We start from the raw sequence: 27,880 nt of genomic DNA, 5'->3' as shown, positions 1-27,880 counted from the left end.
TTTTTGTGATAAAATCTAATAACTAAAAAAAAAGAAAAATTTTCTAAAAGGAAATTTTATCCATTATTCAAATTTCGAATAAATATGCAACAGATTTTGTCGACTGATTCGTTTCTTCATTGACATATTTGAGTTTTGAAGTTTAACGTGCGCTGTTTGTAAATGGCATCCCGATTGTGCGGGTTAAAGTTACGGTGGCTTAAGTCACTTTAAAAAAAAATTAATCTTAATATTATAACCAATGCACAAATTCCATTTATTGGATGCATTAAATTTGTACCCTAAAATTATAGTTTTGAGGGGGTTTTTTTCCTGCGTAATACAGTACCTTCAGTGATATATTAATTTCTGGAAAACAAAGAAAATGTGACATTACCACAGAAATTTCAATCCGTCCAATTTAGAATATTGAAAAAAAATGGTGGAACTGGCATTTGAATGGGCACTTCGTTCTCCAAACTTTATAATCGCACAAAATTATAAATCCAAACACTTAAATATTTAAACCTTCGATGAAAAGATGTTTTAAATATTTTTTAATTTAAAGTTTGGACTATTTTCTAATACATTGATGTTGATTATTTTTACACATGCAAACCAAATTTGATTGATTAATTTGTTGTATTAATGTTCCATCTCCAAACATGCTATATGAGACCCATCAAAAATGTGTCTTGTAGTTCTGCCATATTGTTGATGACATAAAAAGGCGCAGAGCTTGAATCGAAAAATTCTTTTTAAATTTCTATAGCAACATGACAATGATTGTCCAACGATCCCTATTAGTACAAAATATCAAACAATATTATTATGTTATCTTCTAGAAATTATATGACATTACGGAGATGTCGAAAAATATTTTTTGCTAAAAAGGATCATAATTGTATTGTGTAACAAGATGAATGGCAGTAAGTCAACCAACTGGCTCTCCGACCCGCGACGAAGGCACACGAATTTAAACCATAAGTCTGAATGACCGGACCGCTCCAGCAGCAACACTGGCGGAAACTGTGGTTGAGTCCTAAGGGCCATCACCGGCCACGGTACAACCCTCCCCGAAGGAAATACGTCCCGTCATCAATGGGAGGAGTCAGATTCCCCACCTATTAGTGCACCCTCCAGGGTGGCGAGATCCCACCACCATGCCGGAAACATTTCATCCTCATTTCGAGGTACCCCCGGGGGGGAGTTGAATGATTAAGTACAGCGTATTCCAATAATAGTAATCTCAAATCCAGAAAATTCTGGATGTACTAAAAGCATGAAAAACTAGTTTCAAATTCAGTTCAATATTTCCACATTGTCACAAATGTGCATCCCTCACTCTAAAATTAGGTGGTCGTGCACCAGTAGTAAGTACAGCAGCATGGAGTTGTATGAAATATAACCACACAGACTGAAGCGAGACACGAATGGGAAAATATGCAACCAAACTTTCAATCTAAGTTTTTGTTTAATATTTACAATTTATTCCTTTTATGTTCCTTTAAAATTTATTCCTTTAAAATGTATTCCTTTAAAATTTATTCCTTTAAAATTTACTCCTTTCATGTTCAGGTTATATGCATGTGTAATGTTAATGCAATAAATCTTATAACTTTAAACAAGCAATTCTTCTTGTATAGAAATATAACATTAATTCCTGCATCTCGGAAACAGCCCTAACAAATTGGATCAAATATTATATTTAGATAAGGTTTTGCTTTTTATTTTCTGTATAGATGTCTTAAAAAACACAATTTTTCAAAAAAAAAAAAACTATTAGACTATATAAACTATTTTTTTTAGTGCTGGTAAAACAGTATCAGTTTAAAAATATAAGTAGTGATAAATAAAGTAAATGAATTATGCAAAATAGCAGATTGTTTCAAATAACATGTTAAACTAAATGCATTCAATATTTTTTTTATTTAAATGTCCAATACATATATAGATAAAATTGAAAAATATTCATATCTAATCAGTATGTGATTCGTATCTAAATGTTTTCTCCTTAAAAAGCACGATTTAGCAAATTTTACTATTACACGGTTTAATTACATTTCTTGCTTAAAGATTCACTCAGAATTCGTAGCTTCATGCTTCTTCAGATTGAGGATGTAGCGCCATCTATTAATAAAAATCTTCAACATTTTTCAAACATATTCTAATGATGTCGCTCCTGATGAGTTCCGTTTCATTCCATCCGTTCATTCTTTTCCAGGTAAGCAAGATTCTTCGAAGCCACATTTCAATTATAAGAACTTCAAAGAAATGTTTGAAATCACAAATGAATCATTTTATTTGAATTATTTTTATTTTATTTTCGCTTGGTTTTGGCCTTCATCAACGATTTCTTACTGTTTAATTAGGCTAGAAATTTACTGCAATGAAAGAATTCTTAAGAATAATAATAAGATGAAATAAAAATTGGAGCTGCCTTAAAACAAATGAATTCATATATTTTCAGTATCTCTTTTCTTTGAAAAAAATTAATTCATTGCAAAACCGGCTTCTAAATTAATATATTTCAAACTTAGTTCAGAAGGTTTCGTTTCAGTAAATTTTCACGAGACATTAAAGGATCTGCGTTATTTTTAGATAGTGATCAGTATGTTATTTTACTGGCTATGAAGCATTTAATATAATATTGTTATGAAAATTATTCAGTAAAAAAAACCTTATCACATTGGATAATTAAAAATGACGCTTTAATCTAAAGGAAATCATGAAAATCTAAATCGCTTTAATCTAAAAGGAATCTTTCAACTAAAACAAATCCTTTTTAGGTAGCAAACACTCCGAGCTTATAGAAAAACTTCATTTGTAGATTTGTATCTCAAACAAACAGAAAATCACTAATTTAAAAATAGCAATGGCGCTTAAGACAGCACAGTACCCTAAAAATGATTTTTTAAAAGAAATTTCTTTAAAAGAAATGGTTATTAATTTCAACTTTCTGTTTGTTTGTTTACCAAATCTTTCCTGTTTGTTTGCGTTCTTCGTAAATCTTTTGAGCTTTCAAATGAAAATTCGTTCTTTCGGTTTTCTTATTACGACAGACTAATATTCATGAAACTATCTTTTTCAAGACTAATATTAGTTTTTACTCATTTTTTTTATTTAAAAGCTTTGAAGTTAATATTTTATTATTTTTATTCTTTTTTATGTCGAGAAACTGCCACTATCGAAACATTCTAGAGTTGTAAAAAAAACAAAAAAAACGATATTTTGAAGAGATGGCAGTTTAGTAAAAATAATATTTCTGAAAAATCAGATTCCTGCAGATATTAGTATCTGCAATGCATATCAAATCAAATTTTGATATATTTCGATTAATGCATATCAATATTATTTTGATATATTTTAATTAAACTGATTATAGCAGAACTTATTCAAAAAAACAAATCAGTGAAATATAAAGCAATGCAAAAGGAAATAAAACTAGTTAAATTGTGCCGACTTAAAACTGAGAAAAAAATTTAAAGGCATTACTTACAAAGCTGGTTATTTTTAATTTCTATCATTATTTGTGCAAGTGTTCATTATTTTGTATACATATATTCTGCTCAAAACTTGTTTGAAAATTTTAAGCCTTTGATAATGGCTGTGAGCTTTTAAGTTTATAATACTTCTAATCTGACATTTTATAGCGCAATAATTGTATACTGAAACTGTTATTTCTCAATTATTTAATTCTTCAATGGAATGAACTTTTTGATAAGTTTTATCTGAGATAGTCTTTAACAGTTCCTATGAAAATTCGGCACTTGCAGGGAATTTAGAATGTGAAAATAATTCATAACGAATTGCTTATATACAGCAAATAGCTTTGAAAGAAAATACCTCATTTTCTGTTGAAGAAGAATATTTGTTTATTTTAGTGGTCAATTTTCCAAATTTAGAAATCAAAAAGAAACGAAAAAAGTATGATAAAAAAAACTAATAAGTGAAACAATATACTATTAAATCCAAAATAATGAAAGATTTAATTTTGGCGGTATGTCGTAACAATAAAAATTCTAGTTAATGAAGGTCATAAATATATACTTTAATTAAACCTTTATTTCTAAATCATTGTACATATTGAAATCGAAATATAATGCTAGAATTTGTGCTACACCCGGCTGTTTATATCTGAGAACACAGCCCAATCTTCGATCAAACACCTTTTCTATCGTCATGAATCGTGAAGTTTTATAGTCGCCATAAACCTGAAAATCATCATAAGATGTAGCTGAAAGCCCTAGTCGTACCCAATGAACTGTAGTAAACTTCAATCAGCATGATGAGTCACTAGATAAAAATGTGCAACAAATAAAGTCTTCATAACCAATACAGAAAATTCGGGCTAACCAATACAGACTTGTTCCTATTAGATGAGAAATAGAAATATCCAAACCCTTCAAAATCCAACTTCCAGGACAAAAGCGGGCCGCGGTGGCCTGGTGGTAAGGTCTCGGCTTTGGAACCGGAGGGTTTCAGGTTCGTGACCCGATTCCACCGAAGAACCGTCGTGTACGGGGGTCTGATGCACGTTAAATCCGTCATGACCAAATGTCCTCCCGCTGGTGTGGTGTGGTGTGGAGAGGGGGGTGCCAGCTCAGGTGTCGTCCTCGTCATCTGACCGTGGTTCAAAATTACGAGGTCCGTCCCAAAAATAGCCCTAGTGTTGCTTCAAAAGGGACGTTAATATAACCAAAACCAAACCAAAACCAATCCAGGACAAAAGCACTAAGGTAATTAAGTTTGGAACTATAATATACCGGACTTAAGGGCAAGTCACTTCGTTTCTTGTGGCAGAATCACCTTCTTATGCTCACAAGAATTAATACAACCCTATTAGCACAAGATGTTCGACATCTGTATCAAGTTGTTCGGTATTCTAAATATTGGTCAATGTTGCCAAAATATGACAACAAAATTGCTGGACATTTTGTGTTAAATAGGGAAATTAACAAATAAAATAGCTAATAAGCCTTCACATTAGTATTTACGTTGGAGAATACTGCATAATTAATAATAAAAGGTTAACTCATAAACAATGAATTTACTAATTTAATTACTCGACAGCCTCTTACAATGAGAGAAGTATTTTAGTCCTCAGATAAATGTTTCGCATAAGTAGTCTGTTGACTTTTAATTCATCTGTCTAAGACGTATTTCCTACTATAAATTACAAGGAAACATTTCATTCAAAGTATCTGAACCTGGGTATCACTCCCATAAGTTATAGATTTGAATTCTAAAGCATTAAAGACGCATCTATAATTCAGTAAAAAATGGAATCTTAAAAAATAAGTAAAAACATACGAGTAATTCATCATTTTTTTTAAATAACAATTTAAAATCATAAAGATTATTTTTAATTGAATGAATATTTGCGGGTGAAGATCATGAGTTTATTTAATTTAAATGACTTAAATGTTGAAAATTTCTAAAATTGCTTCATTGGCGCTGTCTTTGCTTGCAAAATCATGATCCAGAACATGAATCTTTTAACCACAGTCTGATAAGTGAATTATTCCCCATATTATTTCAACAAATTTTATTCAACAATATGATACCTTTTCGCACATTTTAATAGATTAATGTTTCGAATTCCTCATTTAAAACAATTTCACATTCTATTTATATGGAGTGGAATTAAATCAACTTGGTGAATAAATACTTCTAATCCTTCAATGGAATAGTGAAAATAGATAAAGTGGCGCCATCTTTTGTAAGCTTCTCGAAATACTTCTCAATCGAATCCAAATGAAGCTAGCTTTCGCTTGCTCCATTCCGATTCATTCATTCATTCCTCTCCATAATAATCAGGACTTATCTGCACTCCACATTCCGAAGTTCAGAGAAAATCGAAACTTCTGAAGTGTGATTGAAGTCTCAAATTAGGGAGAATTTAATTCCAATACGGAATCTCATTTTCTTAGCGAGTTTTCGACTTCACAGGAATCGCCTTATTGATTAAGGATTTGGAAGTGACTAGACGGCTAGGATTCGTGTCTTCCAGGAGAATTTCATTAGACTGAAGCGATTCAAAGAGGTAATAATGGGAACTTGGAATGAATGAGTGTTAAGTCTTGCACCTCTCTCTTGAAAAGGAAACGAACTCACTCTGGACTTACATCTAATGAAATACTTCGGAAAGATTGACTAATAAATTCTGGTCGATTTGTTTCGATATATTTATGCATTTCCGGATGCGAGTTAATTATAAACAGCGATTATGATAAGATTAAAGTTCAGATCTTTTCATAATTGAAAACACTGCATATATGAAATATCTCAAAAATTAAATATAGTATAAATAATTAATACATAAATAATTAATCAGATAGTTTCAAAACGTTGATCAATATATAAATGTTTTGAATTAGGAATTGAAAGTTTACAAATTATTGGTCGTTTCATTAACGGATTTTTGTTAATTCTAAAAGATAATTGTTGCATTAATTCATGTTTATTAAAATTATTTTCTAATGGCTGCTCGAAACTCATTATAATTATTATTGATTGAGTTTTAAAAATATGTTAAAATTCCTCACTAAAAAATTCCACCGGAATGAGCTCACACGAATATAGACACAACTTTAAATGGACTCTTTTTTGGGGGAGGATGGGTAGTTATATTAACTTCCCGTATTAAAGCAACACTAGGGCTATTTTGGAATAGACCTCGTCATTTTTAACTGCGGTCAGATGGCGAGGACGACACCTGAGCTGGCACCCCACTCACCAAACATTCACACCACACCAGCGGGAAGGCGTTTGTTTCCGACGGATATAGAGCGCACCAGAACCACTTTCAAGACGGTTCTTTGGTGGAATCGGATTTCGAACCTGAAAAGCATAGACCTGGTTCTGAAGGTCTATGCTTCTGGTTCTGAAGCATAGACCTTTCCATCAGACTACTGCTGCCCTGCAAACGCTGTGTAGATAATTTGAAAGCTTGTTTACTAATTAAATGTTTTGTATAGCCATTTGCTATCAATATATCAAGATATTTTCTTCTTGAATATAAATAACAGTGTTCAAGACTGAGATTGGATTCAATTTCTTTACGTTGACTTCTATTCGCTACGTTGACTCCCATTATTCTACTGATTCAGGAATCGGAAATGACCAGATAATAAGGATTCAGGCATTTGAAGAAAACTTCTCACTTTGAATAATTAATTATTAATGGAATCTTGAAACAAAGGTGAGCTAAATCCCCTATGAATATGAGTTCAATGAGCAGTCAAATATTTCCTCGGCTCTCAGTTATATATAAAATACATCCAATCAAAATTGCTTCATTTTATTGCATTTTTTTTTTCAGATCAGTTGCCTAGTTCATTCTCTGTTAGCTTAAAATGCACAACAATATTTTAACGATATCCTTGTCATATTAGCTGCATCTTTCCGAATATCGAGCAACATCACAGCGACATCCTATCCTATAATTGCAATGTTTTTTAAAAGATTGAAATGGAGGTTTTTTGCGATATTTAAATAAATATAGCATACACAAATTATCTTCTTCCTCACAGTCTGAAAAAAGGATAGTGGATGAAGCATCCTTTTTCCCTCTAAATAAGAAACACTGTACTCGTGTCTTGTAAAAGGAACAACATATCATGATGGTCAAAGATACAACATAGCAAGTACACTTTTACATTGAAACCTCTATAACTGATTTTTTATTGGAAATAGCAAAATCAGTAATATCTACACAAATAAGATAAAAATCAGGGATAGCAGAAAAATTCTCAAAATAAGATAATTAGTTTGTCTATAATATTGTTACAAACCTATAATTTTGCTTCCCAGCGCGAATAGTATCATCATAAGAAAGACCGTTTTGTAGTCATCTGTATTGGATGCTGTCGGATACCAAGCCAGTGATCCTAGAGCATGGCGAAAAACTTGGCGACCATTTGGCGACTTGGCGACGAAGTTGGCAAAAAAATTGATTATACTCGAAACTTTGAGAATTTTGTCGATCGTCCATTAGGAACCGAGATACGCCTGATTGGTCTAGAAAATTCTAGCCACGCCTCCCGGTACTATAAAAGACCGGCACTCTCAAGCTGTGTGTGTCGTGAGTAGTCGGAGTCGCCAACAAGTAACGAGCCTTCCAGAAAATAGCGAAGCAACGGAAAATTACCAGCGTTGCGTGAAGTGATTGCTGAACCGCTGTGTGCCAAATCCTGTTTTCCACTGTGGAGGCAGTGTCGTATATTGTGTGTAGCCAGTTGTGAGAATTAGTGAGACGGCAGCGTCGTATATTGTGTGTAGCCAGTTGTGAGAAGTAGTGAGTCGGCAGCTAAAGCGAGAGAAGACAGTGAGTTCAGTCGTTGGAGAGACGGCAGAGCGAAGCTCCCGGGATCGCCTCTCCTACTGAATTCTGTCTATCCGCTTCGTGTGCTTTGGATGATTACTACCTGTGGGCTACTGTCTGCTGTACTGTGCTACTGTGAACTGTCCTGTGTTCGTCTCGGCTGTAAATATTTGTCGTCTTTGTATTCGTCGTCCTCGTGTAAATAAACGTCGTCATCGTTTTCTATTGCCGCCTGCTGAGTGTGTTTCAAACCATATCCCTACCACTAACAATCGAATGAAGAAGGAAATCCCTAACAATATGTATACACTAATATCATCTCTCAATTATATGGGGGGGAAAAGACGTAAGACAAATGTAAACGCTTACTTTTAGTAAGGGAAATCACTCGTAATACTTCCTTTTTAATAGTGAAATCAGATAAATATTTTTATTTATTAAAATAAGAATTTCTTTAAAAAGAAGAAGAATTTAACTCTTCTTATTTAACCAAGAAGTTAAATTAAGAAATTAATGGTTAATCTTTGTGTGTGGATATATTTGTATTTTGATCATTTTTACTTTTATTATTTTTTGCGTATTGTCCCATTATATTTTGGTATTATTTTATTATATTATTGCATTTGGCAACCAGTTATATTTCTGATGTCATTGAGTTTGTCGTTTTATGAATGGTAGCGTTGCTGTTGTTTGAATTCTGTATTCATGGCCGCTCTGTTCTGCGAGCATATTTTTCTGTCTCCTTATTTATGTGTCGTCCTTATATTTAATGTGAAAATAAATTTTTTTGGATGCAAGATCCTTTGTCTTTTTCCCAAAGGATTACTTTATATCAAAAACTTCCGAAAAATATGCTTCTCGAACAGACAAAAATGATCAAAGATACAACACTCTCCTGTAACTCTTTTGTTTACATAAATATTCACAAGTTTATTTTTTGATTACTTCATCGGTAAACAGGGGATAACAGCGCCATTGATGGTATAAATCCCAATGTCCTACTTCTTTCAAGTTCAAGAACTGAATATCATTGTTAAAATTAATAAAAAGCATAAATTAAAAAAATGCTGACTAATTCTATTGTAAATAATGTTTTATTATTTTTTTCAGTAATATTTTTGGTACAATTCGGTCTTAACGGTAACCAAAAAGCGCCAAGAAAAAACTTTCGCCGAATTATAAAAATATACTCAAATGCAATATTATTTATTATGAAAAATTTTGGATGAACGAATCACATTCTATATAATTCGACGATTCAAATCTCTAAATTGGCAAAGTTTTTTCTTGGAGCATTTTGGTCGTCGTTACAACCGACAAGTACCATATTTTTAAAGACTGAGGTAAGTATACAACAAAATTATATTTGGTACAGTTCTTGGGACAGGTGCCATTTGGCAGTTTTCCGCCAAATTTTTCTCGCTAAGTCTTCAGAATTTTATTTCTTAATATTATGACCATTTTCAAGAGACGCTGGTGACTTTATCTTTAAAGTGTGGCGCCAAATTTGGCAGTACCCGTCCCTAGGATTTAGCCTTATATTTATCTTTAAACAAAGCTATGATGCACAATTTTTATTATTTTATACTTTTTTTTTTTTTGAAAAAGAAATAACTTATTTTTTATTTCGATTTTGTTGTGATGTTATTTTATTTTTTTCCCGTGAGTGAAAAGTAAAATGTCGTTTCTTCTTGACCATTACGCAACTCGTTTTCTTTACCCAAACCGCAAACGATCAGGTTAAAATGGATTCTGCGATGCGTCCCGGAATATCATTTGCAGAAAGACTATTATCCTTCCGTCTGTGACTTTGAAGCAAAGCAACTCCAGATACTTATTTTAAAATATGAAAAACAGCAAGCAGTATCTAGCTTTGAAAGAAAAAACAATCTAACTGCAATGGTGTTGAAAGAATACCAGATGGGTGATGATGATGGTATTTTTGAATAAATGAAGCATCGCGCACGCACAGCTTGAAAAGGACATCAAAACAGACGAAAAAGCATAAAGACGATTTTGCTTGCTTTAGATTATCAAAATACCTGTTTTCTAAAACAAATACTCACATGGCTATTGAAGAAAGTATTTTGGAACTTCAAAGCCTGTGTGGGTTTGTAGGTTTTAGTGACAGAAAAGCCGTAGCATGGCCGTATCGGGCCAAACTCTTATTTAATCTTATTAACCAAACTGTTACTTATCTTCGAATCACAAAGGATAACTAAATGACATTTGATAAAATCAAAAAGTTAAAATCATGTCAATTAATTAAATGTCTATTATTAACATGAGTGTTAACCCTAAAAATGTTTTATAAATTAACAGTTATTGGACAAAACGTAAAAGATAGGATCTTGAAAATTAATAGCTTTCAACAATTGCCCTTGACAGCCTTGAAAATTACATATCATATGGCCTACTTATATGAAAGAGTTTTTTTCTATACATTAAAAGTTATTATAAAATGTCATTGTTTAAAATGTAAAGTAAGAAGCAGAAGCTCAGATTTCAAATATTTAACTCTCTGTTCAAAATATCATTATTAAAAAAGATAATTTCTTATCATAAAATTTATAAACGGCAAAGAACCAATGAAACTATTTTAAACAAAGATTTTTTTTAGATTTTTTTTTTATTTTCAGTCGAACTTGTGCTGTAAGAAAATTAATTATTTTAATTAAAATAATTTTGCATAAATCTGATGAAATAATTAGATAAAACTCCCAATCAGTAAATAAAATTTTAGACTATCATTTTTAACATAGTTCTTGGTATTTTTATAATTTAATATAACTCAAAATAACTTGTCTCAGTTTTCCTTACCAACAATCAACATTTGTTTGACTTTATCTTTATATTACAACTTGACTTTGACTTTGACTTTATGTTACAAGTGAATAAAACATTTTACTCAAAGTAAAACTAAAACGAAAGTTTTCAAGGATTATTCGATATTGCGATACTTTCGGTACTTTCTTGTTTTCATATTTCAGACTAAAAGAAATCTGAAATGTTTTCGAGTATTCTTTCTTTCCTTTTCAATAAAATATATGCATGTATATATTTTCCATAAAATATACATGAATTTATATATATATATCCATATAAATTATAAACATGTAAAAGGTTTTTTGATAAAATTTATTAATTTATTCCTTTAAACATTTTTACGATGCTCATGAAAGAAAAATATAGAAATGAAGGAATATACTTAATTTTATAGTATTCCAGTAACAATTTGTAATGAAATAAAATCCTTTTGCATAATTTTAAATTAATAATATGATGTATAGTAAAATTATTTCGACTTGGGATTCTAAATACTTAATCAAACCAACTTTCTATTTCATTTTATTTAGCTTAAAAATGTGTTGGTTTAAATAAGCAAATTAAAAAGTTCTTCTTAACGATGAAAGAGTTTACAAAGCTTTAATTTCATTTAAATTTATATTTTTTGATTCCAAGAACGTCTTCGATTCTTAAATATTAAGAGATATTTGTTTCTCATTTGTAAATGTATGGAAGTATTTGCATTATATAAATTGCCTTTTTTTTCTTAAAATGAAATATTTCTCTTAATGTAACGCGTTATTTAAAAGACTATGTTATAACTATTGTATGTAAGCTTTTGTTCCATTTTATTTTAGAATTTCAAAATTGAGCATAAAAGAAATTATAATTCCCATTTCAATATGAATGGGAATTATAATTTCTTTATCAAACGTGTAAAATTTAATTCCATAACATAATTAAAATAAATTGATTGTTACATATTTCAAATTATAACTAGTTCTCTTGGCGAACTCATTTTCTTTTCAGTTTATATTAGTTTTGTGCTCTTAAAAATTGTTAGTCTTCTGTGATTAATTCAACCATTTCTCAAAATAAATAAATTCCGATTGAATTAGTTTAATGAATTTGTAATTTTGAAATGTAATTCGAACTCTAGCATTTGTCTTCACCTTTCCCGTCAATTCAAGCTCACATCATTATGTTTTTCAATATCAGAATGCATAAATCTTCCCTTTTTAAATACAAATTCCTCTTTCCTTTATTCAATACATTACACCATTTCACTAAAAAAATAACTCTTGAGTTACTTCGAAACGGGATGTTAATACAATTAAACTTAAAAATTTCACTTTGTTGTTATTATTGTTCATTATTTTCTACCATCGTAAATGTCAACATATATTATTCTAATAGCGCAATATCAGCCTCTATGTAGCTGGCAAACAATGATAGGGTTAAAAAAATATTTTATTTATAAAGAACTGAAGTGAGTTCACATTTCAAAGGGCTTATCAACAAATAAAATGTTATAAGTGCATTTTTTCTCCTCTTTGGCAATTTGTTCCTTGGCAAACGATTCTTTATCGATACTTCACTTTAGGAACAATTTTATTTATCACATAACTGCTTTCAAGTTTAAACATAAATTTTTAAATATATTCTAAAATTTATCTATTTTGTTTAAGATTTTAACGCAATGATTTTTTCTCGTGAATCTGACGAATACTTTAAAAAAATTATAAAAAATATACGTTGTTTAATCACAAAGGTTTGCAATTTTTTTCTTCTGAATAACCACGAGAATGGGTTTTCTTTTCTGTTAAATCAATAGAAATTTCTAAAAAGTCTTTTTTAACTATTGGTATAACAGTAACATAAAATAAATCTCTATTGCTTAACATACAATTCATTTTATAGGCTTAGAATTGAAACCGATATCTTTAAAATAAGTTTCAAGTAATCTAATATATAAAAATGATTTTTTGTTTGTTCATACCTTATGCACTGTCGCATCGTTCTACCGATTCCGATGAAACTTGGTGAATTTATTACTTGCACCTGCGCGACGGTTATAGGCATAGTACAGTTATCATATCTTCATACCTTATATATAAAAAAGAATTTTTGTTTGTTCGTACCTTATGCAGAGTCGTACCGTTCTACCGATTCCGATGAAACTTGGTGAATTTATTACTTGCACCTGCGCGAAGGTTATAGGCATAGTACAGTTATCATATCTTCATACCTTATATATAAAAATGAATTTTTGTTTGTTCGTACCTTATGCACAGTCGTACCGTTCTACCGATTCCGATGAAACTTGGTGAATTTATTACTTGCACCTGCGCGAAGGTTATAGGCATAGTACAGTTATCATATCTTCATACCTTATATATAAAAATGAATTTTTGTTTGTTCGTACCTTATGCACAGTCGTACCGTTCTACCGATTCCGATGAAACTTAGTGAATTTATTACTTGCACCTGCGCGAAGGTTATAGGCATAGCACAGTTATCATATCTTCATACCTTATATATAAAAATGAATTTTTGTTTGTTCGTACCTTATGCACAGTCGTACCGTTCTACCGATTCCGATGAAACTTGGTGAATTTATTACTTGCACCTGCGCGAAGGTTATAGGCATAGTACAGTTATCATATCTTCATACCTTATATATAAAAATGAATTTTTGTTTGTTCGTACCTTATGCAGAGTCGTACCGTTCTACCGATTCCGATGAAACTTGGTGAATTTATTACTTGCACCTGCGCGAAGGTTATAGGCATAGTACAGTTATCATATCTTCATACCTTATATATAAAAATGAATTTTTGTTTGTTCGTACCTTATGCACAGTCGTACCGTTCTACCGATTCCGATGAAACTTGGTGAATTTATTACTTGCACCTGCGCGAAGGTTATAGGCATAGTACAGTTATCATATCTTCATACCTTATATATAAAAATAAATTTTTGTTTGTTCGTACCTTATGCAGAGTCGTACCGTTCTACCGATTCCGATGAAACTTGGTGAATTTATTACTTGCACCTGCGCGAAGGTTATAGGCATAGTACAGTTATCATATCTTCATACCTTATATATAAAAATGAATTTTTGTTTGTTCGTACCTTATGCAGAGTCGTACCGTTCTACCGATTCCGATGAAACTTGGTGAATTTATTACTTGCACCTGCGCGAAGGTTATAGGCATAGTACAGTTATCATATCTTCATACCTTATATATAAAAATAAATTTTTGTTTGTTCGTACCTTATGCAGAGTCGTACCGTTCTACCGATTCCGATGAAACTTGGTGAATTTATTACTTGCACCTGCGCGAAGGTTATAGGCATAGTACAGTTATCATATCTTCATACCTTATATATAAAAATGAATTTTTGTTTGTTCGTACCTTATGCACAGTCGTACCGTTCTACCGATTCCGATGAAACTTGGTGAATTTATTACTTGCACCTGCGCGAAGGTTATAGGCATAGTACAGTTATCATATCTTCATACCTTATATATAAAAATGAATTTTTGTTTGTTCGTACCTTATGCACAGTCGTACCGTTCTACCGATTCCGATGAAACTTGGTGAATTTATTACTTGCACCTGCGCGAAGGTTATAGGCATAGTACAGTTATCATATCTTCATACCTTATATATAAAAATAAATTTTTGTTTGTTCGTACCTTATGCAGAGTCGTACCGTTCTACCGATTCCGATGAAACTTGGTGAATTTATTACTTGCACCTGCGCGAAGGTTATAGGCATAGTACAGTTATCATATCTTCATACCTTATATATAAAAATGAATTTTTGTTTGTTCGTACCTTATGCAGAGTCGTACCGTTCTACCGATTCCGATGAAACTTGGTGAATTTATTACTTGCACCTGCGCGAAGGTTATAGGCATAGTACAGTTATCATATCTTCATACCTTATATATAAAAATAAATTTTTGTTTGTTCGTACCTTATGCAGAGTCGTACCGTTCTACCGATTCCGATGAAACTTGGTGAATTTATTACTTGCACCTGCGCGAAGGTTATAGGCATAGTACAGTTATCATATCTTCATACCTTATATATAAAAATAAATTTTTGTTTGTTCGTACCTTATGCAGAGTCGTACCGTTCTACCGATTCCGATGAAACTTGGTGAATTTATTACTTGCACCTGCGCGAAGGTTATAGGCATAGTACAGTTATCATATCTTCATACCTTATATATAAAAATAAATTTTTGTTTGTTCGTACCTTATGCAGAGTCGTACCGTTCTACCGATTCCGATGAAACTTGGTGAATTTATTACTTGCACCTGCGCGAAGGTTATAGGCATAGTACAGTTATCATATCTTCATACCTTATATATAAAAATGAATTTTTGTTTGTTCGTACCTTATGCACAGTCGTACCGTTCTACCGATTCCGATGAAACTTGGTGAATTTATTACTTGCACCTGCGCGAAGGTTATAGGCATAGTACAGTTATCATATCTTCATACCTTATATATAAAAATAAATTTTTGTTTGTTCGTACCTTATGCAGAGTCGTACCGTTCTACCGATTCCGATGAAACTTGGTGAATTTATTACTTGCACCTGCGCGAAGGTTATAGGCATAGTACAGTTATCATATCTTCATACCTTATATATAAAAATGAATTTTTGTTTGTTCGTACCTTATGCAGAGTCGTACCGTTCTACCGATTCCGATGAAACTTGGTGAATTTATTACTTGCACCTGCGCGAAGGTTATAGGCATAGTACAGTTATCATATCTTCATACCTTATATATAAAAATAAATTTTTGTTTGTTCGTACCTTATGCAGAGTCGTACCGTTCTACCGATTCCGATGAAACTTGGTGAATTTATTACTTGCACCTGCGCGAAGGTTATAGGCATAGTACAGTTATCATATCTTCATACCTTATATATAAAAATGAATTTTTGTTTGTTCGTACCTTATGCACAGTCGTACCGTTCTACCGATTCCGATGAAACTTGGTGAATTTATTACTTGCACCTGCGCGAAGGTTATAGGCATAGTACAGTTATCATATCTTCATACCTTATATATAAAAATGAATTTTTGTTTGTTCGTACCTTATGCACAGTCGTACCGTTCTACCGATTCCGATGAAACTTGGTGAATTTATTACTTGCACCTGCGCGAAGGTTATAGGCATAGTACAGTTATCATATCTTCATACCTTATATATAAAAATAAATTTTTGTTTGTTCGTACCTTATGCAGAGTCGTACCGTTCTACCGATTCCGATGAAACTTGGTGAATTTATTACTTGCACCTGCGCGAAGGTTATAGGCATAGTACAGTTATCATATCTTCATACCTTATATATAAAAATGAATTTTTGTTTGTTCGTACCTTATGCAGAGTCGTACCGTTCTACCGATTCCGATGAAACTTGGTGAATTTATTACTTGCACCTGCGCGAAGGTTATAGGCATAGTACAGTTATCATATCTTCATACCTTATATATAAAAATAAATTTTTGTTTGTTCGTACCTTATGCAGAGTCGTACCGTTCTACCGATTCCGATGAAACTTGGTGAATTTATTACTTGCACCTGCGCGAAGGTTATAGGCATAGTACAGTTATCATATCTTCATACCTTATATATAAAAATGAATTTTTGTTTGTTCGTACCTTATGCACAGTCGTACCGTTCTACCGATTCCGATGAAACTTGGTGAATTTATTACTTGCACCTGCGTGAAGGTTATAGGCATAGTACAGTTATCATATCTTCATACCTTATATATAAAAATAAATTTTTGTTTGTTCGTACCTTATGCAGAGTCGTACCGTTCTACCGATTCCGATGTAACTTGGTGAATTTATTACTTGCACCTGCGCGAAGGTTATAGGCATAGTACAGTTATCATATCTTCATACCTTATATATAAAAATGAATTTTTGTTTGTTCGTACCTTATGCAGAGTCGTACCGTTCTACCGATTCCGATGAAACTTGGTGAATTTATTACTTGCACCTGCGCGAAGGTTATAGGCATAGTACAGTTATCATATCTTCATACCTTATATATAAAAATGAATTTTTGTTTGTTCGTACCTTATGCAGAGTCGTACCGTTCTACCGATTCCGATGAAACTTGGTGAATTTATTTCTTGCACCTGCGCGAAGGTTATAGGCATAGTACAGTTATCATATCTTCATACCTTATATATAAAAATGAATTTTTGTTTGTTCGTACCTTATTCAGAGTCGTACCGTTCTACCGATTCCGATGAAACTTGGTGAATTTATTACTTGCACCTGCGCGAAGGTTATAGGCATAGTACAGTTATCATATCTTCATACCTTATATATAAAAATGAATTTTTGTTTGTTCGTACCTTATGCAGAGTCGTACCGTTCTACCGATTCCGATGACACTTGGTGAATTTATTACTTGCGCCTGCGCGAAAGTTATAGGCATAGTACAGTTATCATATCTTCATACCTTATATATAAAAATGAATTTTTGTTTGTTCGTACCTTATGCAGAGTCGTACCGTTCTACCGATTCCGATGAAACTTGGTGAATTTATTACTTGCACCTGCGCGAAGGTTATAGGCATAGTACAGTTATCATATCTTCATACCTTATATATAAAAATGAATTTTTGTTTGTTCGTACCTTATGCACAGTCGTACCGTTCTACCGATTCCGATGAAACTTGGTGAATTTATTACTTGCACCTGCGCGAAGGTTATAGGCATAGTACAGTTATCATATCTTCATACCTTATATATAAAAATAAATTTTTGTTTGTTCGTACCTTATGCAGAGTCGTACCGTTCTACCGATTCCGATGAAACTTGGTGAATTTATTACTTGCACCTGCGCGAAGGTTATAGGCATAGTACAGTTATCATATCTTCATACCTTATATATAAAAATGAATTTTTGTTTGTTCGTACCTTATGCAGAGTCGTACCGTTCTACCGATTCCGATGAAACTTGGTGAATTTATTACTTGCACCTGCGCGAAGGTTATAGGCATAGTACAGTTATCATATCTTCATACCTTATATATAAAAATAAATTTTTGTTTGTTCGTACCTTATGCAGAGTCGTACCGTTCTACCGATTCCGATGAAACTTGGTGAATTTATTACTTGCACCTGCGCGAAGGTTATAGGCATAGTACAGTTATCATATCTTCATACCTTATATATAAAAATGAATTTTTGTTTGTTCGTACCTTATGCACAGTCGTACCGTTCTACCGATTCCGATGAAACTTGGTGAATTTATTACTTGCACCTGCGTGAAGGTTATAGGCATAGTACAGTTATCATATCTTCATACCTTATATATAAAAATAAATTTTTGTTTGTTCGTACCTTATGCAGAGTCGTACCGTTCTACCGATTCCGATGTAACTTGGTGAATTTATTACTTGCACCTGCGCGAAGGTTATAGGCATAGTACAGTTATCATATCTTCATACCTTATATATAAAAATGAATTTTTGTTTGTTCGTACCTTATGCAGAGTCGTACCGTTCTACCGATTCCGATGAAACTTGGTGAATTTATTACTTGCACCTGCGCGAAGGTTATAGGCATAGTACAGTTATCATATCTTCATACCTTATATATAAAAATGAATTTTTGTTTGTTCGTACCTTATGCAGAGTCGTACCGTTCTACCGATTCCGATGAAACTTGGTGAATTTATTTCTTGCACCTGCGCGAAGGTTATAGGCATAGTACAGTTATCATATCTTCATACCTTATATATAAAAATGAATTTTTGTTTGTTCGTACCTTATTCAGAGTCGTACCGTTCTACCGATTCCGATGAAACTTGGTGAATTTATTACTTGCACCTGCGCGAAGGTTATAGGCATAGTACAGTTATCATATCTTCATACCTTATATATAAAAATGAATTTTTGTTTGTTCGTACCTTATGCAGAGTCGTACCGTTCTACCGATTCCGATGACACTTGGTGAATTTATTACTTGCGCCTGCGCGAAAGTTATAGGCATAGTACAGTTATCATATCTTCATACCTTATATATAAAAATGAATTTTTGTTTGTTCGTACCTTATGCAGAGTCGTACCGTTCTACCGATTCCGATGAAACTTGGTGAATTTATTACTTGCACCTGCGCGAAGGTTATAGGCATAGTACAGTTATCATATCTTCATACCTTATATATAAAAATGAATTTTTGTTTGTTCGTACCTTATGCACAGTCGTACCGTTCTACCGATTCCGATGAAACTTGATGAACTTATTGCTTACACTTGCACTGAGGTTATATTTTAAAATTGACAAAAGACAAGCAGCAAACGGCTCATGTTATTAATATAGATATATGAGTTAATATTGATATATGAGTTAATAGCTCATATATCAAACAAAATAAAATAATTATGATTGATGCCAATCAATGTGAGGAAAATAAAATCGAAAATATTTGGTGAACGCTCTATTTTTTTTTTTTTTATTAATGAATAGCCATCTACATAGGATGTTGTCATTCAACGTGCAGAATATTTTGTCTACGATAAACCTCATATATTATTCAAAGTTTATCTCACACTTACAAAATATAATTTTTTTTTATCGATGCCAATCAAGTTAAGTTATTTGTAATGGAAATTTTCCAGTGCAGACAGTAATGTTTCTATTTATTCAGTGAATCGACAAACGATATTCCAGTTATACAAGTGTAAATCGTGTTGATCGTTTCGACAAAAAATATGTCTCCCAAATGTTCGTCACTTAATAGATCTACCAGCACAGCGAGTAGACATAAGAAAACAAACGTAGAACGACAAGCGAGCAATAAACCAGATCGTTTACGAATTGCAAATTCACGTGCTTCAGAATCTCATTATCAACATACTGCAAGAATCGAAAGACAACTTTTATATGCTACCTGATCAAGCGTTCAGAATCAATCCAATATGCGGCAAGAAGAGAGGTAACTTTCTTAAAGGAAAGTCAATTGGAGAAGATGTGCTGATTCCACGCATTTCCATTGTTCCCACCTAAGTGTGTTTTGATTTCAAACGATTGCAGTTCCCCATTCGACTTGTATTCTCGATGACCATAAACATGGCGCAGGGTCAATCACTTCAAGTATACGGATTGAATCTAGAAAATCCATGTTTTTCGCATGGCCAGTTGTATGTTAGTTGCTGATGAGTCGGATAGCCAAGAAATTTATTCGTTTTTGCTGAAGATGGAAAAAAAAACTACATTGTCTACCCTAAAAAACTTGAATAATAAAGAAAAAAAATGGAATAAATATTTATTTATACTTCTCCTTTATATATCATTCTATTTTTATGTATGTATTCAATGCCGATATGAAAATAAATATCCTTCGTTCTATCATTCCTAATTAAAAAGGAAAGCTAATTTAAATTTCACACGATATTTCTAAAATTATTTCTTCTGTGGCAGCAACGCGCCGGGTACCAGCTAGTATTTAATAAAAAAAGCACAAAGTTAATCTTTCTAAAAATAAAAAATAAAAAATCCCTTTCGTATCTTTAAAATCCTAAGCTTTTCCTTCGTTAAATTCATTGTTAATTTTTAAAGACGCAATGGTTTCATTTTTTTTCACTATTAAAACTTATTCAGTTCTTAATGTAAAAATTATGAGATTTAAAATTCTTCAATTGCATGTTGTAAAGAAGTATCTTCGTTTTCTTTAAAATTCCATCACTAAAATAGAAAAAAGTTTTCGAATTTAGTTTTTGAAAGCAACGAATTCTGAAAAAAAAAGTTTTAGTTTACTTACATTAACGCCCCGTTTTAAAGCAACACTAGGGCTATTTTGGGACGGACCTCATAATGTGGAATCGTGGTCAGACGATATACACCACTAAGCAACATCACATAACACCACTAAGCAACTTAGCGTTCACCAGTCCCGCTTACCCGGCGATTCTTCGGTAGAAGCGAAACTCAAACCTGAAACCCTCTAGCTCCGAGGCCGCGACCTTACCACCAGGCCTCCGCAGCCATCAGAGACGAAAATTTTTAATTTTAAAAGACAAAAGTTTATTTATTAATACATCAGAATATTTTAGATACTAGATTTTTTTTTCTTTTTAATATGAACTCGAAAGGTAATAGAAGAGACTGAGGCAATATGACAATACTAACCATTAACCATTTATAACAAATTCAAAATACTTTTCTTTGCAAATATTAGAATGATATTTTCTTATACCCAATTCAATAAATTCTTATTTTAATAAAAGCAATATTGTTTTGCTATTTTAAAAAGATAGATCAAAAATATCATCTAGCTCCAATACCAGGGCAAGATTATTTTGATCTCGGTATAAGATGATAATCCTCATAAAAATTGAGTTATTTTTATTCTTATATGTAAGGCAATAGAGTAATTAATTAAACATTGCTTTCTGGAATAGTAGGTAGTGAAAAGATTATTATATTTAAAATTTTAGCTCGTAATAAATTATAAATCGTTGTTGTTGTTGTTGTTTAAATTATCAAATACTTAAAGCAAATTTCCCTCCTGAGATCACTTGTGTCATCATGTTTGGCTTTTTGAACATTTTATCCTAGTTTCTTGATAAAGGTCAAAATAAATCTCACATGTAGAAATTGTGGATAGCATTCTTGGAAAATTTCAGCCCATGACAGGAGTATCAGAAAGCAAAATTTGGTTTCTTTCTTATCAATCCATTTTCTTGCACTCACAACTTCTTGCTTTGATTGTTTTAAATATCTTTTTCGTGCCTTATATTTTTGCTTTAGAGTTAACATATCTTCTAAAGATGATTTTAACATATTATTTGTTGGTCTATGCGATTTGGTCTATGAAACGATTTAAAAATAATTTTGATTGAAAAAAAATCACACAAAATGTATACAAAAATGCATAGAAATGCCAAATACAAAACAGTAAAATCACTTGGGGCAAGATATTGGTCATAAGTTTTCTTCGGTCATCTTGTACCGATTGGAAAAGCTAAAAGACTAATTTTTTTGGTTGGTCTATAAAAAACAACAATAACTTCCTTAGACAATACAATTATTAAAAAAAATGTATTGTCTAAGAAAGTTATGTATAACAAAGAATATCCAAATATATTCCTGGCTGGTCAGCAAGCTCTTGCGTTGCAGATCTTGCAACGTAAAAATCCCAGAACCAGCATCTGACGAATAGCGAAATGACGGTTGTTTTTCAGTGTCTATTAGCGTGGAATGCTAGCAATATCTATAAGGTGATGACGCTTGTATATAATGCATATAAACCATTCTTTTTCTTGACCAGCTTACTAATTTGGTCTGTCCCCCTTACTCAAGAATAATAATGAGCATTTTTCATTAAACCAGTCAGCTTAATCAACTTGCATTAAATAAATAAATAAATTGCTATGAAACACTTTAGAATTTAATATAAATAAATATTTCAATAGAAATAAGTTTATTAACATATAATAATAATAACAATTACCTTTTTTCTGTAACATCATTTATAAGCTTAAAAATTTATACATCGTTTACAGAGGAACATAATTAATTTACAATACACTGATAACTTAATTGATCATCTGAAATGAAGCATTTAACTTCAATCAATTTCAATTTTAAAATTCATAATATTTCGATGAGTTGTACCTAAACATATTTATTCAATATTGTAAGTAAAAAAATCTTTACACAAAAAATACATTTTTAATAAGACTTCATTATGTTAAATATAATTTATCCTTCAGTAAATTATTAAATAACTTTACGATTTTAACTATACATTTGTAAAAAAAAAAAAAAAAAAAAAAAAAAAAAAACCAAGAAATGAAATAATAAGAAGGATCTCATATGTTAAATCCACTTTTATCATGAAGATTTTCCATGTTTGAAATTAACAGGCTCATTATTTATTTTAAATTTTAAAGATAAATCAAATCTCAACTTGAGAAGATCGGGAATCTGAATTTGCACTTAACTGCAAACTTGCACAGAAATATGTTAATGTATATTATGTATGTTAATGTAAATTTGTTTGTAGTATCAAAAATTCTTAACATTTTTTAAATTTTAATTTCGCATCGCGTTTTAGTTAAACAGAAAAATTTTATCAATAATGTATTCTAACGGTGGTATTTGAAAATCAGAATTATTCTTTAATCAACAGCAATTTCAAAAAAATAAGAATAAATAAAATTAGAAATTGTTGAAATTTTGGTGAACAGTGAATTTATAAACCTACTATAACAGCAATTATTGGAGATTTTCTTAGTAAAAAAAGTAAAATAGATTAATTTGAAACTGTTAAAAAAAATTTTAATAAATTTTAATAAATTTTTGGAGAAATCTTTATTAATCACCGAGGTATTAATGATAAAACAAAGTTACTTTTTAAGCTGAATGATACGCCATCGTCTACATCTTTATCTTCAGATCTATAATTACTTCTAAATTAAGAGAAAACTGCAAAACCTCTTATTTAAATGGAAGCAATTTATCACTGTCATGCAGACATATCGGCAATAATTCATCATAACTCCATGAAGATAATGCCATCATTCATAATAACTCGGGATACCGATTTTGTGCGTGAATGAGCAGACGATAACTTTGACAAATGGACGATTTTCGATCAGTCATACTAGAACCACTGAGTTATACAAAATTATTTTCTCATTAAAACTATGTCGAAGATAGCTACCTTAAATATAGCAGAAGCAGACATTAACATAATCTAATTCGTTCAACGCACTGCTATTTCCAGCCGTTTAGATGATAAACCTAACTCATTTTAATCATTTCGATGATATAATATTTTTATTTATCAACCAATTCTGGCATCGCTTAGCATTCAAAGATGGTGTTCGGAAGATAAGTTCGTAGATCAACGTACTTGGATGGAAAGAGGATGAAATTCATGGAAAATTGCGTTTAATGCATTTCACGTATTTGTGAGGAATTGTTTAATCTTAAATAGTTTTATTATTATAGAAATTAGGTTTTTCTTTTGAAATCATTGTGTATTTAATAAAATGCATAATAATGTATTATATATTTATTTATTATATTTTATGGGCGAATAATTGATTTCTATGCTGAAAAAAATATGTTTGTTTTATTGAAATATTTATTTTTCTTGTTATACTTATCTAATTAACATAATCTTGGGGGGGATATTCAAAATCATTTAATTGTTCTTTTATTCTAATCTAAATCCAATTATTGTTCTCAGAAATTAGCTTTAAATTCCCTGGATTTCTACTTTTCTGCTATTAAAATTACTGCTATAAAATAGTTTTAATTACATATTTATTCTTTCATTTAAGAAAAAAAATTAAAAAAATCTTTTCGGGAATACAGTATAAACAATTTATATATAAACTGTTTATATAATTACATGCAAATATGTATTTCTGCCTTTAATTCGGTGTTCTAAGTGGTTACAATCATTTCACAAAGTAAAAGATAAATGTAGAAACTTCCAAATGAATAAATTTTATTAGCTATTAAAGTTTTCTTTTCATTGTTCTGGCGCTTAAAAAATGGAAATTTACATAGAATTCATTAGAAAAGAGAAATTTACATAGAATTTCTTAGAAAAGGAAAATTTACATAGAATTTGAAAAAACATCAGTTGAATTCATTAATTTCCTTTTAAAAATAAATAAAAGAAGGAGAAAAAACGAAAACTTTTCTTACTCTCTCTTAACGGACTTAGATTCATCTCCTGTTTTAAGGTAGATCTACCTTTTTTGAGTGATCTTTTTTTATATCCATATAAAAAAGTTAAAAATCATCACAGCTTTTGACTGCTCTTTAATCTCTTCGAGCAACAAATTGGAAATTTTATGTCAACTTTTAACGTATGAATAAATGGTGTTAAGTGCAAAAAGCACAGTACATAATCAAAGTCAATTTAAAAAAACAGGGATAATTTCTAAATTTATATAATAATTAGTCGAAAACGAGGTTGTGCACTAGATTGGAATTCTTAGTTATAGCACTATTAAAATGTAATGCAATTATTTAAAATTTCAACTTATTATTTGATATGAATGAAAAATATAAATATTGTGGAATCAATCTACTATAAATTAATTGGAGTAAGGAATTTAAAAAAATGTATAGACAACGAAATAAAAACCGAAGTTAACATTTTAGTGAGGTGTTAATATCCAAAAACTGTATTTTTCAGTTATAATAATAACATTAACAAAAGCTAAAGGTTTGATAGGACAATGAAATTTAGTAGAATTTTATTATAAAAATAAAAATGTTGTTACCTATTGTCTACTAAATTAAAAATGCAAATTCATTAAAATGTGAGAAAAATTTAACGGCAGTGAAACTAACATCATTAAAAAGTTTTTCAATTTTATTGGAATGAAAAAAAATATGAGATTATATGCTCGGCAGATATAACTAAAGAAAACTAAAAATTTCTTTAAGTTTTAATCATCTTTCTTTGAAAAGTTGTCAAGGGTCTTTCTGTTTCTTGAAGAAAAAGTGTGACAAATTTAATGAAAATATGATAAAAATAGTAGATTTGTATAAAAGAAGCTATAACAAACATTCATTTTTATATATTTAGATAATGAATATAAATATTCAAACTGAGACAATAAAAAAGAATTAATGAATAGAATTGTGGTTGTATTTAATAATATTTTTCAAATAAAATTCAGTGGAGAAAATAATATATCCCATTTAAATAATCAGACATTTCAATTACACAATTATTTAATAATTTTATTTTATCCTTTCTGCAGTACCAAATTTTGAACAAATAATTTGAAAAAGATACTCTGTTATATTTACTTAAAAACTACATTTTTTATAAATGTTTTAAAACATGAAATGATATTTTTTTAGTCCTTAATTACACATTCAATTACTAGCATGACTTTTTGACAAGAATTTTTGTTTCCAACAGTCTTAAATTTAAATCTCCTGCTGCCATCTGGCGATAATAAATCAAATAATTTTTCCTACTGAAAGACTTTTATTATTATTACGATATTATTCTTATTATTTACTCGTCTATTGAAAATACTTTTCTATCTGTTATATTTTTTTTATTAATCTGTTTGCTTTGATTTATATCTAGTTTTTAAATATTGTAGCATTACCGAGGCAGTACTAATATAAGAATGTTCTATTCCTAATTAAGAAAAATTAGCCGTGCATTTTTTTTAGCTAAACTGACTAAACTTAAATAACTGACGATCCATATAATTCTTATTACATTCGTGTATAGTTGAGGTGACAATTTTATAATATTTGCCAGTTGTTTACAGCAGAAAAAGCAAAATATTGCAAAAGAATTTGTTCGCAGAAATATACATTCTAAGAAATGAAAATAGCATAGCAATGAAAAAAAAAAGATTTTTTTTAACTAATCCTTTAATTATTATATTTTATATTTTAATTTTTACTTAATTTTATATATGGGCGTAAAATTGGTTTTTTTCCTACAATATTCGCTGCCAAAATTCCATATTTTCCGATTATTTTTCTTATTTTAGTTAAATTTATATAAAAGGAAGGAGAAGGAGGAAAATGCTGTTCAATTGTAGCGCCATCTACAGAAATGTTTCTACGATATTTGTTACACTAAAATAAAAGAAAAGGTTTTTTTTTTTTTTTTTTTTTCAAATTTAGTATAAATTGCTCAGTAACTTTACATTTTTTTTACAAAAAAAGTTATTGTCTAATAATTCAGTTCATTTATCTAAATTTTTATAAATAATATAACTCGAATGGCAGTAAGAAATATGGGAAGCTTAAAGAATAATATATTTCATAGAATAATTAATTAATATTATTATTAGTGAAATTTAATTACATATTACTATTGATAAAATTTAATTTCACAGTATTGATAGTAAAATTTCTTATTATTATTAACGAAATTGATTTTAATTAATTATAATATATTAATACTTTTTTATGTTTTAGTATATAATTTATACTTATCTTAAATTTATATTTATATAACATTTATTTATACTTACATTTATTTAAATTTATGTTTTTTTTTATTTTATTTCTTTTAATTATGATTTTAAATGTCTAAAAAGTTCAAATCAACAAAAACTTTTGCATCAACATTATCGAGCCCTTTTTAAAGAATGCTTTGTAGAAAAGTGAAAGCAGATTCGCCAGGAATTTCCAGATGATTTTTTTAAGATCGGAATATTTATAAACCAACTCAAAATTGTTAGAAAAACATAAAATTAAAGAAATGAATTCTTTTACTAAAATGCGAAACATTTTATTTATAGGTTTTGACTTAAATTTTTAAATATTTTTATGAAATATTTAAACATTATTGACGTAGAAAAAGTTATAGAACTAAAAGCTTAAAATTAATAAAATACGAATTTTTCCTAAAGCTCAACCGCATTCAAAATACCAAAAATATTTTCTACACGTAAATCTTGTTTACCAATTTTAAATTGAAGAGTACTTTTTTCTCTTAACCCACATATATATAATTCTGACTTTGCTTTTTTTCTTTTTCCCTTGATATTTTTTTTTCATATTATTCAAGCTACACTGAAGTACTTTCTAAGATATGAATATAGATATTCAACTGATACAGCTATGCGTAATTTTATATCACTTGTTTATGATGATAATTTCGAAAGTGCAAGCATTTTGTTAGACCATTTCTCTTTTTGCACCATTAACTTCAAACACTCTTTTTTGAAAGGTTAATATTTACAATAACAAATATTCTTCGAAGTATTTATTTTTAAGCGA

This window comes from Argiope bruennichi, chromosome 1 (assembly GCF_947563725.1).
Source record: "Argiope bruennichi chromosome 1, qqArgBrue1.1, whole genome shotgun sequence".
In the NCBI taxonomy this organism is placed as follows: domain Eukaryota; kingdom Metazoa; phylum Arthropoda; class Arachnida; order Araneae; family Araneidae; genus Argiope; species Argiope bruennichi.
This window is presented reverse-complemented; position numbering follows the sequence as displayed.